At 50.9% G+C, this 15,842-nt stretch overlaps 1 protein-coding gene across 4 annotated transcripts in view; it reads right to left on the bottom strand.

The window, feature by feature from the left end:
* Positions 1-15,842, bottom strand: part of LOC122695587 — a 154,638-nt gene that overhangs the window by 63,022 nt on the left and 75,774 nt on the right. The window lies entirely within an intron of this gene.

Here is a 15,842-nt window from a genome sequence, read left to right as displayed (position 1 = left end):
GGGATCAAACCCAGGGTCTCCCGCATTGCAGGCGGATTCTTTACCAGCTGAGCCACCAGGGAAGCCCAAGAATAGTGGAGTGGGTAGCCTATCCCTTCTCCAGGGGATCTTCCCGACCCAGGAATCAAACCAGGGTCTCCTGCATTGCTGGCGGATTCTTTACCGACTGAGCCACCAGGGAAGCCCTGATATCCCTGTTTCTGTAAACGGAGAGACAGGGTTATGAGGAAAGCAGACACATCAAGTTCACCCAGCAAGGATCCGAACCCAAGAGATGGGACTGCAGACAGACAGGAAGACACACGTGTCCGGCCTCCTTGGACAACACCACATATTGAGGAGGAGGTGATGGGAAGCAGTCACCTGTCCTGCTCCAGCTTCATGGGACCAGTTCAGGAAAACCCTGCATCCTGGCCCCCGCAGAGGAGGGACCCCCGTCTCCTTCCTACACTAACTCCTTCTCAAGCATTCTCCCAAGTCAAACAGAGCGTGAAGGGACTCCAAGAAGAGCCCAGCTCGGAGGCGAGAGGATGTGCATTTTACAGCCTGTTAAGTGCCACCTCCTACTGTGGGTCGCAGAAAGAAGAGGTGTGGACGGGCAACTTGCAGAGACTGAACTTCAGCTCCTTAGTTGCAGCTCTGCTGGGCGAACCAGTCACTGGTCCCTGAGGTTCCACCCTGGGCTCCCAAGAAGCAGAATTCTGCCCACTCACAAGCCCCCTCTCCCCATGAGAGAACTCTACCTCCAGCCACTCGGGTCTCCCAAATCTCCCGTTTCTGCCTTTCGAACCCAGCCCTTCCCACGGCCGGCCTCCTCCTTCCAGGCTGGATGCGAACACGGCCCTGGTGTTTCTGTCGCCCCCCCTGCCAGACAGAAGGGGGGCAAGGAAGAGAGCGGGGTGGCTGCTCTCCATTCCCTCTAGGCTCACTGCCCGATTTCTTTTCCATCCCGGGCACCAAGGCGCAGCTGGGTAGAAGAACATCCCTTGGCTGCCTCTGGTCCCGCCACACCCGGTGGAAAGCCACGGATCTCGAATGTCCAACCGACCAGCGCGAGAGAAAGCCTCTGCTGGAGCCGTGCTCTGCCCAGCAGACACGCACGCGCATTCCCTGATCTCTTCTGGGGCTTCTGGAGAAGGAGGCCCCAAGCCACCCACCCCAGAGCTCTGAGAGGCCGAGCAGGCAGGAGGCGAGCGTCTCGTTATGTAAAACACTTGGCTCCCTCCTCTTTCGCTGCATCCTGCTAGCAATTTTGCATCCGGTTTGGGAATTCCAGGAACATCTGCCATTGTCTCCTGCCCAACCACACATGTGTTAGCCCCAGGGCGGGATCGTGTTCGTACCTGCCGCGGCCCTGTCATTAGCCGTGAACCGGGCGGCCAAACACACAAAACCCCCGGCCGGCAGCCACACCTGCAGAATTCCGCCTCTCTGCCTCGCCCCGCTCCCTGCGAAGGCAGGGAGACCAAGGCGCCTTCCTGTAGGGAGGATCAGGATCATAGAGGGCCTGTCTCAGCACCGAGCTCCTCTAACGAAACAGACGGCCCCTCCTCAGCACCCCGCTCACCCGCGCCTCCTTTCCTGTGTTAGCGTCTCAGGGGCCAGGTCTGGGGAGGCCGGGTGGGAGCAGGCGAGATGCAGCTGAGTTCAAGAACCCCAGAAGCAGCACTGGCTTGTGTGGATTCTATCTGAAGCACTGCTGATGGCCTCTGGTCAGATCAGGTTGGGACGTTTTAGACTGGAGCACCCAAAATGCAAAAAAAACAGTCGTCCCTGGAGTCAGATGGTAAGGAACCCACCAACCAATGCAGGAGACGTAAGAGATGTGGGTTCATTTCCTGGGTCGGGAAGATCCCCTGGAGGAGGGCATGGCAACCCGCCCCAGCATTCTTGCCTGGAGAATCCCATGGACAGAGGAACCTAGCGGGCTACAGTCCATGGGGTTGCAAAAGAGTTAGACACGACTTCTTGACTAAAGAACAACAAAATCGCCATCACAAAGCCTGTCCTTCACTCCCCACCCGCACACTCTCGGCTTCCTCTCTGTCCCCGGCTCACCTGCCTCTCTGCTGCTGTCGTTCAGTCACTAAGTCAAGTTCAGCTCTCTGTGACCTCATGAACTATAGGGCTCTTCTGTCCTTCACCATCTCCCGGAGTTTACTCAAACTCATGTCCAACGAGTCACCGATGCCATCCGACCGTCTCATCCTCTGTCGTCCCCTTCTCCTCCTGCCCTCAATCCTTCCCAGCATCAGGGTCTTTTCCAATGAGTCAGCTCTTCACATCAGGTGGCCAAAGGATTGGAGCTTCAGCTTCAGCATCAGTCCTTCCAGTGAACACCCAGGACTGATCTCCTTGAGGATGGACTGGTTAGATCTCCTTGCAGTCCAAGGGACTCTCAAGAGTCTTCTCCAACACCACAGTTCAAAAGCATTAATTCTTCAGCGCTCAGCCTTCTTTATGGTCCAATTCATCTGCCTCTACTCAGCATAGTTTCTGGGGTCCCCACCTCACCCCCTCTCCCCTGCATCTCCCACGGCTACACCTTTCCTGGGTGTGGGTGCACATCCACAGTCTCCCCCCAGCACAGGGCAGTTGACGGTCCCCAGGCCCCGCTCTACCCTCTGCTCCATCCCCACATGTTTTCTGGGCTCATGTGTTTATTTCCCACCATCAGGCATCCACTCAGCTCCAAAGGGAACTGGAGGCCATGCGTACATTTATCCCTAGGATCTGATATTATCCGATGCAGAGAAGGAAGCCAATCAATGTTTAAGTAAATAAAGCAGCACGTCTAGCCTCTCTTCCTAATTTCAAATTCCCCTTTCCAGGAGCCAAGTAGACATTTTCCCAGGAGCAACACCCAAGCAATTCCAGAAACTCAGGTAACTCCTCCTGTTGTTATCCATCTTGGCTTATGCATACGCCCAGGTCTTAGGATGAGAAAGACTCCCAATAGATGCAAATTAAATGATTAGGGAAGTAGGGAGGACTCGCCTATTAGCTCAGGCTTGGGCTTATATTTGTAACATCACCTTGGCTGCATCCCACTCTCAACCCCACAAGCACTGTGGGTACTCACGTTGTCAACGTCACCCGCCCCCACCACCCCGCCAATGTCGCCTGCTTCATCATTCCCTTCCCTCCACCACCGCCGAAGCCCTGTGCCATCCTTGCTGGTGAAGCGCCCATGTACTTTCCACTCCTTGCTCACCTGCCATCTCCCCCTCCCTGACCTGCTGCCAGGGGGTGGGGGAGTAAGGTCAAGTCAAGCCCCAGCTCAAAAGCCTTCCAAGTTCTGCAGACCTCCAGATCTGCCCTCATTTTGACCCCACCCACCATCCCTTGGACTTCCCTTGTAGCTCAGTTAGTAAAGAACCTGCCTGCGATGCAGGAGATCCAGGTTCAATTCCTGGATCGGGAAGATCCCCTGGAGAAGGAAATGGCAACCCACTCCGGTATTCCTGCCTGGAGAATCCCGTGGACAGAGGAACCTGGCAGGCTATATATAGTCCATGGGGTCACAAGAGCTGGACACGACTTAGCGACTAAACCACCATGACCATCCCTTCCTCTAGTCTTCCAGCCCCACCCAGTCCTGGGAGGTCCTGCCCAGATCCGCCTCTGGCCCCCCAGGGCTCACTACACGCTTCCACTGGAAAGGAGCGCCTTCCGTCCCTCACCCCAAGTCTGCCAAGAAAGACCCTTCGAGGCCTCCTGAGCGACAACTTTCTCCAGCTTCCCCAGACACTCTGCCTGGCACATTCTTCCACCAAAGTGCCCGGGGTGCTCACACTCTACCTTGCGTTTTGCCGTCTGCCCTCCCCTTGAAGACAGACACCAGGTCGTACACTTCTGGGCCCAGAAGAAATGCTTCCCATGAGGCAGAGTATACATTAGGAGAGCATACACACACCACTTGAGGACATGTAGACGTACTTTTCCTTGTTTTATGCAGTGACCGCTAGGATAAGCCCTAGACGACTGACCACCCAGGGGGCATCAAGGTTCGCATCTGCTCCCACCAGGCAGGATTCACGTTTCCAGAGGGATGCCCGTTGAGGTCTTCAGACACAGTGGGAAACCCAGATACACCCTGCCAGGCTTTCCAACCTCCTGCTGCTGCTGCATTCCCCATTCCGTACATCTGATCTTCATATAAGATTTTATTTACACCAAGGGATACGTGACTACAACTTTTTAAACTACTAATGTACTCCATGAGTTTGAGTAAGCTCTGGGAGTTGGTGATGGACAGGGAGGCCTGGCGCGCTGCAGTCTATGGGGTTGCAAAGAGTCGGACACGACTGAGCGACTGAACTGAACTGAATGTGCTCCAACCAGTTCACCTTAAACAAGCGTAGAGTAAGGGCCAGAGAGGGGCGGTCACTTACTCAGAATCACACAGCCACCAGGAGGCAGTGATGTGAACAGTGAAAGTGTCAGTCGCTCAGTCCTGTCTGACTCTGCGACCCCACGGATTGTAAGCCCGCCAGGCTTCTCTGGCCATGGGATTCTCCAGGCAAGAATACTGGAGGGGGTTGCCATTGCCTTCTCCAGGGGATCTTCCCATCGGAGGGATCAAACTCGGGTCTCCTGTATTGCAGGAAGATTCTTTGCCACTTGCACCTCCTGGAAAGCCCAGAATCATATGGAAGACCCACAATTTAAATATTGGCAACTAAACTCAAACCATTGTCGAGTAAGGTCTACACACAAAATAAACACCCATATGCAGGTCTCTGGGGCCCTTCATTAGTGAATTCCACCACTGAAAAATGCCTTTCTGGTTGAAAGATCAGTTAACAAGGCAAAGAGAAGCAAGGTCTGGGATCAGAGTTTATAATGAACGTTTGGGTCTGAAAGAAGCCTTCTGGTATAAAATATAACTTTTAAAAGTGAGGCCATTTCAAACCACCTTCTATCCCATACCTGGGCCACCTGATGTGAGGAGCCAACTCATCAGAAAAGATCCTGATGCTGGGAAAGATTGAAGGCGGGAGGAGAAAGGGGCAACAGAGGATGAGAAGGTTGGATGGCATCACTGATTTAGTGGACATGAACCTGGGCAAACCCCAAGAGACAGTGAAGGACAAGGAAGCCTGGCGTGCTACAGTCCACGGGATCACAAAGAGTCCGACGCCACCTGGCAACTGAACAACAACAAACGTCCCGTCCTTGTATCCGCCATGCCCGCGTAGCAGCTCGGGCGTCCTGGGGAGAGCAGACAGTAGAAACAAACCAGCCATGCCTTTCTAATAAAACTCTTAAAATGCTCTCCTCAAGTAACCGCGGTTCTGATTTGAGAGTAATAACGACGCCAATAAATTAAAGCAAGGAGCCCCAGCGGTTTCCAGCTGGAGGCTGCGCCCTGACGGAAGATCCGAAGATTCAGACAGACGTAAGTAGGAGAAATGACCCCAGTTATCAGGGCCAGCCCATCTCCCACTTCCCTCCGCATCCCGCCCATAAAACATGATGATTTACAGGGGCTCGGGGAGGGATCGCTCACTTCCCCTCTGCAGAATTTATTTCTCTTTAATGGGCTGCCAGGCTCCCCGCTCCCTCTAGTCTCTTCCTCTCCTGGTCGGCTGTCTCTCCGGCCTGCCTCTGCACCCTGTCCTCTTCCAAGGGACAGTCAAGGTCAAGGTGGCAACATGCCACTGGCCAAACACAATGGCTCGAGGGACCAGCAGAAGGAGGGAAAGTGGCCTCAGACTCCAGGCGCTGGCCTGGCAGATGTGGACTCCCCGAGGCTCCACCTGGCTTTTATTGGGGAAAGAAGCTTATTAAAGTGAATAATCCAGCCTTTGGTGGAAAATCGGAACGTAGCAGACAGTGTTGGCCATGGTGCGGGGGATGGGAGTCAGGCCCCCGAAGCGGCACAGGAATGATTTATGGTCCCTGAACAGGGCTCCAGGACTAATGGGGACCAGGATCGGTAATTATACAAGCCCTACAATTACTCCAAATCCCTACCCTCTCGTGCTCCCACCCACTGGTCTTTTCCAAGAAGCGATGGCTCTGAACCCTGGAGACCAGAGGTTGAGAACTAGAGGAAGGTCTTAGAAATTACATACCTGCTGGTCTACCTTGAGTTGTGAGAAGGCGTCCTCTGGGGGAGAGCTGAAGAAAACCCCTCTGTGCAAGCAATGAGACACCAGACTGTCATACTTCGCAAAGCTCCCCCTTTAACATCAGTTCCTTAGGTTCTTGCCTCTCTGCTTGGTCAGTGTGACTCTACCTGGTCAGAGTCTCAGAGGTTAGGTGACTTGTCCGGGTCACACAGCCGCCTAGTTCCAGACCTTCGGAGCCCAGGTCTAGAATTATTCCTACTTAAATACACCGACCAAGGCTGGGAGCACACAAAAAAACATAGATAATATACTATATATTATGGGGCTTTCCTGATGGCTTTAGTAATAAAGAATCCACCTGCAATGCAGAAGACACAGGTTCAAGCCCTGGGTCAGGAAGATCCCCTGGAGGAAATGGCAACCCACTCGTGTTCTTGCCTGGAGAACCCCATGGACAGAGGAGCCTGGCAGGCTGTGGTCCATGGGGTCGCAGAGTCAGAAATGACTGATGTGAATGAGCATACATACATACAATACATATTATATATCACAATATATAATATATATAATGACAATATAATATATATGTATATATAGACACACACACATGCGCACACCAGTCAATCCTAAAGGAAATCAACCCGAATATTCATGGGAAGGACTGATGCTGAAGCTCCAGTACTTTGGCCACCTGATGCAAAGAGCGGACTCATTGGAAAAGACCCTGATGCCGGGCAAGACTGAGGGCAAAAAAAGGAGAAGGGAGCGGCAGAGGATGAGATGATTAGATAGCACCACTGATGCAATGGCCATGACTCCGAGAAAACTCTGGGAGGTGGTGAAGGACAGGGAAACCCAGCGTGCTGCCATCCATGGGGTCGCAAAGCATCAGACATTACCGAGCGACTGAACAACAACAACACATGCATATATAAAAGTGCAAATATTAACAGCTAAAGGAAAAGATCTCAAAGGCCATCTCTGATGACCTCGGGATAGGAACAGCCAAGCACGTATCCTACAAAGCCACTTTTTTCTTTCCAAAAACAGGAGAGGATTTTGCTCCCCTCGGCATCCCAGAATTCTGCATTCTCTCTTCCCTTCAGGCCCCAAATGCCTTTTAATCTTCGCCACAGCTCTGCAAGGACGAACACGGGGCAGGAACTGTCAGGCGTGACGGACTCCAGATCACCCGTAACTCCGTCGGAAACCTGCATAGGCTCCCGAGAGGCCCCGGAACCCAGATGGTTCCTCTGCAGGGGGCTCTCTCTGGGTGGGGCCAGAGCAAGTCAAGGTTAGGCTGTGGTCTTTAGGTCCCAGACTCCCCCAGATGCTCAGAAAGAAGGGTCCCTGGGGACAGAGTCCTTGTGTTTCCACACCTGGACTTGGGATATATCCACCCTGGTAGACAGACAGACACCTGGGGCCACTTGACAGAGTTGGCTGGAAGCGAAATGCATATTTTTGAAGATTCTAGGCCCACGTGAGCTGTGAGATTCTCACAGTTCCACTGATGGTGGACAGGAAGATAGAATTGAGACCAGGTGGTCGGGCAAAAAGAGTCCAGCCAACATGAGTAGACTTGAAGGTCAATTCACACCACGGGTTTGATAGACCAGTAGGATGAGATGGTTGGATGGCATCACAGACTCAATGGACATGAGTTTGGGTGAACTCCTGGAGTTGGTGATGGACAGGGAGGCCTGGCGTGCTTCAGTTCATGGGGTCACAAAGAGTTGGACACGACTGAGCGACTGAACTGAACTGAGGTTGATCATTCTTTTCTGTCTTTTTTTCCCCTTGTTCTCTTTCCCTACAGGGACTGCCATGCAAATGTTGCTGGCTGCCTGTGGCCCTTCTAAGAGCAATGGGAAAGAGGGTTCACCTTTGCCTAATCTATGCAAAGCATCCTACTTACAATATCAGGAAAAGCTGGTCCATCATTCTACCTTCAGAGATGCAGCTAATGGATCCCCAGCTGGACTTGACTGGGGTTTTGCTCATAGAGCAGAAGGCTTTGGAGAGAAAGAACTGGGGCCTTGACCAGGGAAGTACCCTCTCTCTTAGAAAACAAGAGAAGTTATGACATTTAGTTTGTGTGGCCACTCAGCTCTCATCCCCACCTGGCTTGTCCCCCGCCCAGACACCACCTGGATCCAGGTCTTATTCTCAACTAGCTGTGCCCACAAAGCCCCAGCAGGTGTGAACAGATCAACAGGGTAGTAATTTAGTCATATATATGCACAGGTATAGCCAACCCCTCTTCTGTAGGTCAAAAGAAGGTTCTTTTTAGACGAAAAGTCTCTAAAATTCAAAAGGAAACATGCTCCAACACAGGGCTTCTCAACCTGGGTGCTGCTGATCTGTTAGGCTGGATAACTCTTTACGGAGGGAGGCTGCCCTGTGCATTGTTGGAGGTTGTGTGCGTGCTCACTGACTAAGTTGTGTCTGACTCTTTGAGACCCGTGGACTGTAGCCCATTAGGCTCCTCGGTCCATGGGATTCTCCAGGCAAGGATACTGGAGTGGGTTGCCATGCCCTCCTCCAGGGGATCTTCCCGACCCAGGGATGGAACCCACGACTCTTATGTCTCCTGTGCTGGCAGCTAGCACCCCCTGGGAAGCCCTTACCTTTTTTAAAAATTTTGCTTTGATTTTTTGGTGTTTGTTTTTTGGAGTACAGCTGCTTTACAACGTTCTGTTGTTTCCACTCTATCACCAAGTGAATCAGCCGCATGTACACATATATCCCCTCCCTCTTGGACTCCCTCCCTGCCCCGTCTCACCCGAAGGACACAACCTGTCTTTCCACTGTTCTGCTTTCTGCCCTCCATTGTTCACCAGCATGACTGCTTCTCTCTCTCCCTTCGCCCCTTCGAAGGAAAAGTCTGCTGCTACATCTTATTCCTGGAGGAGGAAAGAGGGACCCAAGCTGGCTTTTCTTTACCTGGGCGAGGGTCTGCTGGGCCCTCGAAACTCTCCTGGATCTGGAGTCCAGCGAGGACCCTGATTACGATGCCGAGCAAGTCGTGGAGGAGAAAGGGGCGGGGGGTGGGCTCCTGATTAATTGAGAAAACTCAGCCAGGCCGCGTTTGAATGACTGCGCGGTGGAATGCAGGGCGCTTTTTTGTGTGCTCATTCGGCTGAAACAAAAGCGAACAGAGTGGACGACAAAGGGGTCAGGGGAGGGGAGCCCGGCAGCCAATGGATGCCCGCGCACAGGCCCTGTTTGGGGAGATGGAAGCACTGCGCTGACAGCCAGTCAAGGGCATTTGCTGATGAAATCTGTCCACCTAAGTCCTTAAGCTCATTTTTTTTATTTCTGTCTACGATGAATAGTTCCCTCCCCCCAAATTTAATCACTTAAACTTCCTCTCTAGGGCAACACTGTCCAGCACAGAAGCACTGGAAATGTGACAAGCGAATTGAAGTGTGCTCTAAGGGTAAAATAAACGCCGGATTTCCTAGATTTCACATGAAAAAAAAAAAAGTAGGCAATCTCACTAATGAGGCTTCCCTGGTGGCTCAGATGGTAAAGAATCCGCCTGCAATGCAGGGGCACCCAAGTTCAATCCCTGGGTCAGGAAGATCCCCTGGAGAAGGGAATGCCTACCCACTCCAGTATTCTTGCCTGGAGAATCCCATGGACAGAGGAGCCTGGTGGGCTACAGTCCACGGGGTCACAAAGAGTCGGACACGACTGGGCGACTAACACTTTCACTTTTCAGTATCTCACTAATAGTTTTTTTATATCAATTGCATGTTGAAATAAGATTGGGGATACACTGGGTTATAAGAAATATATTGTAAAAACTGATTGTATCTGCTTCCTTTGTCTTTTTTTTAAATGTAATTACTAGAAAGTTTAAAATTACATGTGGGCTGTGGAGCAGTTTTTAAAGTCTTTTATTTTCCCAAATGGACTTTTAAAAATAATAATAATAAAAACCCCTTCTACTATGTACTTAGAAACTTGCCAGTGCCTAGGAAATAAAATCAGTGTGGCAAAGGGGAAAGGTCATTCATCTGGAAGTCAAAGGACCTGAATCACTGCCCGGAGTCTTCTACTGACTAGCAAGTCTGCTGCCTGCTTTTGTAGATAAAGTTTTATTGGAACACACTCCAAAAAAATGGCATCTGCAGCTTGGATTTTATTTCTATGGGACAGTGCTGTTTCAGGTTAATGATTCTGGGTTGCTGGCCTCTTCCTCTGCTCTTACCCTCTCCCCTTCTTTGCAGATCTATCTCAGATTATCTGGATCCTCTTAAAGAGTGTACCAGGACTTTCCTGGTGGTCTACTGGTTGAGAGTCCACCTGCCAATGCAGAGGACACGGGTTCGATCCCTGCTCTGGGGAGATTCCACATGCTGTGGAGCAACTAAGTCTGTTCGCCACAGATGCTAAGCCCAGGCTCTATGGCCCGGGAACCGCAACAAGAGAAACCACCGCCCCGAGCAGCCCTCACAGCGCAACTGCAGAGTCACCCCGCTCGCTGTGACTTAAGAAAGGCCCTGCACAGTGAGGAAGACCCATGCAGCCATAAATAAATGGCCTAAAAAATCAACAGTGTACCCGTCTTCATTCAACTGCCAAAGACAGTCAGGGCGTCCTCTGCACCTAAAAGAACAAAGTTGGCATCTGTAAGGGGACCCCCAACATGATTCAGAGTCTTGGCTAGGCGACAGTCAGACACAGCCCACAGCCCTCGCTTTAGAGGTGGCGGGAGCTGGCCCCAGGGGGTCCGCCAACACAGAAGCGAGGAAGGCGCGCCACTCCCTGTCCCGGCCGCCATGCTGGACTGATTCCATGCAAGCAGCTGGTGAGGCTTGCCTTTCCCCTCCAACACAGAAGCGGCTTTTCTGGTTCTGCTTAGCTTCCTGGTGACACTCATCCTGCCACCTGTTGTCACGCTTTACATCACAGCTTCCTTTTTCCCCTGCCCTGGATAACACAAGGACTGTACCTCTTTCCAGAGAGGAACTTGGGTTTGGGGAGATAGGTTTGGTTCTCCAAGGCAGCCCCTTCTCCCGTCCTCCTGTCGAGGGCGTCAGTTGGTCAAGCCAGGGCACGTTCAAAAAGACAGCGAAGGGACACGGTTAAAAAAGGGCATTCATCATCCCAACCTACGGCACGGCCTTGGGAGGACAATTTTCCTCTACAGTCTGGGAGCAGCAGTGATCAGGGCACCAGACCAGGAGTTCTCAAGAGGAAGCAGTTTTGACCCTGCTTGGGCTCACGCTCAGCTGCTAAGTCATGCCTGACTCCTCGCAACCCCACGGACTGGAGTCCCCCAGGCTCGGCTACCATGGGATTTCTCAGGCACGAATACTGGAGCAGGTTGCCATTTCCTTCTCCAAGAGACCTTCCCGACTCAGGGATTTTACTGTGTCTCCTGCTTGGCAGGCGGATTCTTTGCCACTGAGCCACTGACCCAGCCAGGTGGCAATTGGTAACATATGAACACATTTCTGGTTTTCAGAACTTGGGTTGGAGAACATTACTGGGACCCAGTGGGTAGAGGTCAACAGACACCGCTAAATATCCTACAATGCATAGGATGGTGCCCCACAAAAATGGCCCCCCAAAGTCAACAGCACTGAGGTTGAGAAACTCTGACCTGGAATATGGATAAGGCCAGCCTCCCGCACCACCACCACCAAGCCACAGCTTGCTCTAATCTCTGGCATCAACGAACATCCATCCTCCCCCAACACCACCTTCCAACAAACACTCCTGGGCGTGGGTCCAGGAAAACCTGAAGGATCAGGGCAAGAAGAACAACTGGGAGAAGAGAAACAGTACAAACATGATTAAATAAATTAGCCCCGCTAATTACCGAGTGTCTAACTTAGCACCTGGAGCAACAGCTGGTGTTGCACTGAGCTGAGCAAACACCATCCCCAACTTGGGCAGGCTCCGGGCACATGGACTTGCTCCTCCCTGCCTTCCTCTGGCAGAAGACCCGACTGAGAAAAGCCTAGGCAGTAAAGTCTTAACAGCGGAGTGCCCGCCCTCTGGGGGAGGGTTCCATGCCACGCCGCCCCAGACGCACCTGCAGCCCCACCAAGGATGTTCCCAGAAGATTGCTCAATGAAGTCAATGCTCCTCACGGGCTGAGGTCCTGGCTTCCCAAGCTGCTGACTTCTGCAACTTACCCAGTCTCCTGCCGCCATGACTACTGCTAGGCTCTTGCCTGGGAAGCGTCCAAATAGAATGCGACTGCCCACCTCTTGGCCTGACGAACCCCTTCTCGACGCTGCTCCTCCGGGCCAAACTGTGTATCCTCAATGTCTCAATCCTGGAAGACCTGCTATACAGTCTATGAGGCGCCCCCACGAAGACCGGCAGCCTTACTGCTGTGATGTCCCGCCCGGGGAGCGTGGTCTAACTAGAAATTGCTGAGCTGAGTACACAATTTCAGGCCACACAGCGGCTCTGATGTACAGCAACTCAGCACCAGACACCCCTGCCACCCCTGCTTCGGCACGATGCTCACGGCTGCTTCCCCTGTCTCCGCTGAAATGCAGCTGCGTCATAACCATGGGGACGCAGGCAAAGAGCACCTGGACTCTGCCCAGGGCCCACATTCCATTTTGATTGAAAACCTGCTGTCAGGGGCTTCCCTGGTGGTCCAGTGGTTAAGACACCGCTCTTCCAATTCAGGGGGTGTGGGCTCAATCCCTGGTAGAGGAACTAAGATCCCACATGCCAGGTGGCAAAAATACATAATAAATAAATGAAAATAAGACCTGCTGTCAAAGTGATTTTCCCAGATCGCACTTTACTGGGCTGAACGCCAGCATGCTAAGTCGATTCAGTCGTGTCCGACTCTTTGCAATCCCATGGACTGTAGCCCGCCAGGCTCCTCTGTCCATGGCATTCTTCAGGCAAGAATACTGGAGTGGGTAGTCTATCCCTTCTCCAGGGGATCTTCCTGACTCAGGAATCGAACCCACATGTCTTATGTCTCGTGCATTGGCAGGCAGGCTCTTTACCACTAGCACCATCTGGGAAGCCCGCTGGGTTGAATGGCGGCCCCCCAAAGATATGTCCACAGCCTAACCCTCAGAATCTCTGAATATGTCTTTATTCGGCAAAAGGGTCTTTGCTGATACAATTAAGGATCTCAAGATGATATTCTCCTGATTACCCTGGTAGGTACCAAATCCAGTGACAGGTTTCCTTACAAGAGACAGATGAGTAGATGGAGACGCAGAAGAGATGGCCACCTGGAGATAGATTCGGGGACTGGATGCTGCTGCAAGCCAAGGAAAGCTGACAGCCCCCAAAGGCTGGAAGAGGCAAAGGAGGACGCTTCTCCACAGCCTTCAGAAGAAGCCCTGCTGACACCCTGATTTCGGATTTCTGGTCTCTAGAGCTGTGGGAGAATAAAGTCCTGCTTTTTTTTGGCCAGTTGGTGGCAATTTGGCCAGTTCCAGCAGCCCTAGCGAAACTAATACACACACATATTCAATCCCACTCTCATCAACAACATTGCCTATGTATACGGCTCCTTTAGCACAAACCGGGCTTCCCTGATGGCTCAGATGATAAGGGATCCACCTGCCAATGCAGGAGATGCAGGTTGAATCCCTGGGTCAGGAAGATCCCCTGGAGAAGGGAATGGCAACCCACACCAGTATCCCTGCCTGGAGAATTCCATGGACAGAGGAGCCTGGCGGGCTACAGTCCATGGGGTTGCAATTAATCAGGCACAACTGAGCAATTAACATGAACATAAACTACAGAACTCTGGACTTGAGTTATATACTCATTAATTCACTTTTTTTTTTTCAGCCATGTCACCTGGTTTGTAGGATCTTAGTTCCCCAACCAGGGTTCAAACCCATGGCCCTGCAGTGGAAGCATAGAGTCCTAACGACTGGACCACCAGGGAATTCCCTAATTCACTTTTATTAGACGTCTGCTCTGCCCAAATGTCACCTCCTGGAGTGTTTCCATAACAACTCCATCAAAAATGGTCCCTACTCAACCTTCACATATACCTCTGTAGCCTCTGGATCTGCTTCCATTTTTTTCATATCCCTTTTTGCTTCTCAACATTATATATTTATTTGTGTACTTGAATATCATACAGCTCCACCATTTGAATATATGCTTCTTAGGGGCAGGGGCAGGTTCTGCTTATTTACTGCTAAAAGCCCAATAAGGAGAATATTTAGCACATAGGACATTCTCAAAAATATTTGGCTGGATGAATAGAGTCATAATCTTTATCTTCAAAAGCAGACAGCCTAGAACATTCTATCTTCTAATAGAGCATTTTTACAAATAAAAATGTGTTCCTACACCTTCCCTTTGGGTTCCCAAGGTCTTTTGCACATATAACAGTAGCTTCAAGTACATCAAGATTTGTCTTTGGAAAAAATGGGAATTTTCTCTGAAGGGAAATTCCTGGGCTCCTGGTAGCTAAAGTACATTGTCTAAAATGCCCCTAAATTTTTAACAAATGACCGGTTTTTTGCATCTCCCATTTCTAGCACTTCCTTTAAGAAACAGGAGTTGAGATGCACAGTGAGTGATGATTTAAGGAAGAGATGGTGACTCCACACACCCAGGTCACTCCGATCAGTAGACTGAAGCTCCCCTGGGCAGCCAGGGGCTTGGAGTGGATGGTTGCTTGTAATGTTCCCGCACATCTGAGGACATCATGACGCTGTTGTTACAGAGAAGATCCATTTGGACCTGCTCTTTAGAAACTCTGAACCCAAGAGCCCTCCATGTAAAGAATTAAACTCTTCTGTCAATTTGCTGCTGTTTAGTCACTAAGTCATGTCCGACTCTTTGCAACCCCATGGACTGCAGCCCGCAGACTCCTCTGTCCATGGGATTTTCCAGGCAAGAACACTGGAGTGGATTGCCATTTCCTTCTGCAGGGGATCTTTCCCACCCAGGGATCAAACCCACACCTCCTGCATTGCACGCAGATTCTTTAACATCTGAGCCAGCAGAGAAGCCCCTTTGGTCAATAGGGAGCTGCATTTCCAGCTCAGCCCGGATGAGAGCAACAGGACCCAGGTAACTGGCCAGGAAGAAATCTCCAGTCTCTCTGGAAGGCATAAATTCACTCTTTCTAGGCTTTAGATGTGCTACTAACATCACAGAGCTTTTCTTTTTAAGGCAGGATAATAAGTAAATAGAAGTCTTCAGAGTTTTGATGTGTGTGTTGGGGGCGGGGGGGCCTTAATAGGAGTAAAACTTGGAGTAAAGGAGAATTTTAAAGCTTTAAAAACCTTTGACCTTCCAGAGAAAGCCAAAAATATTATTTGTACTTCGTCTGCATTCAGTTGGAATGCTTACAAAACTAGTCAGGATGGTGGCTCTTTCTCCTAATAAGCTTTCCACTGAAAGCAGTCCATCACCATACTGCTGCCCTGGCCCAAGGGCCATGTTGGGAAAGGACCTCTACCTCAAGAGACACAGAAAAGAACAGAACGATCCTAACCTAACAGAATTTGAAAGTTCACGAAATCGGTTTCAAATTTATACCACAACCAACTTGTTCCATTTCTCTTTTTTATTTTATATTGGAGTATATTCAATTGACAATATTGTGTTAGTTTCAGGTGAATAGCAAACTGATTCAGTTATACATACCTATTCTTTTTCAGATTCTTCTCCCATGTTGCTTATTACAAAATAGTGAGTAGAGTTGCCCAGGCTATACAGTAGGTCCTTGTTGATTATGTTTTATATATAGTTGTGTGTCTATGTTCCCCTCCAGCTCCTAATTTAACCCTACCC

The sequence above is a fragment of the Cervus elaphus genome, chromosome 5, assembly GCF_910594005.1.
Source record: "Cervus elaphus chromosome 5, mCerEla1.1, whole genome shotgun sequence".
In the NCBI taxonomy this organism is placed as follows: domain Eukaryota; kingdom Metazoa; phylum Chordata; class Mammalia; order Artiodactyla; family Cervidae; genus Cervus; species Cervus elaphus.
Note: the sequence above shows the minus strand (reverse complement) of the source record. Positions and strands in the feature narration are given on the sequence as shown.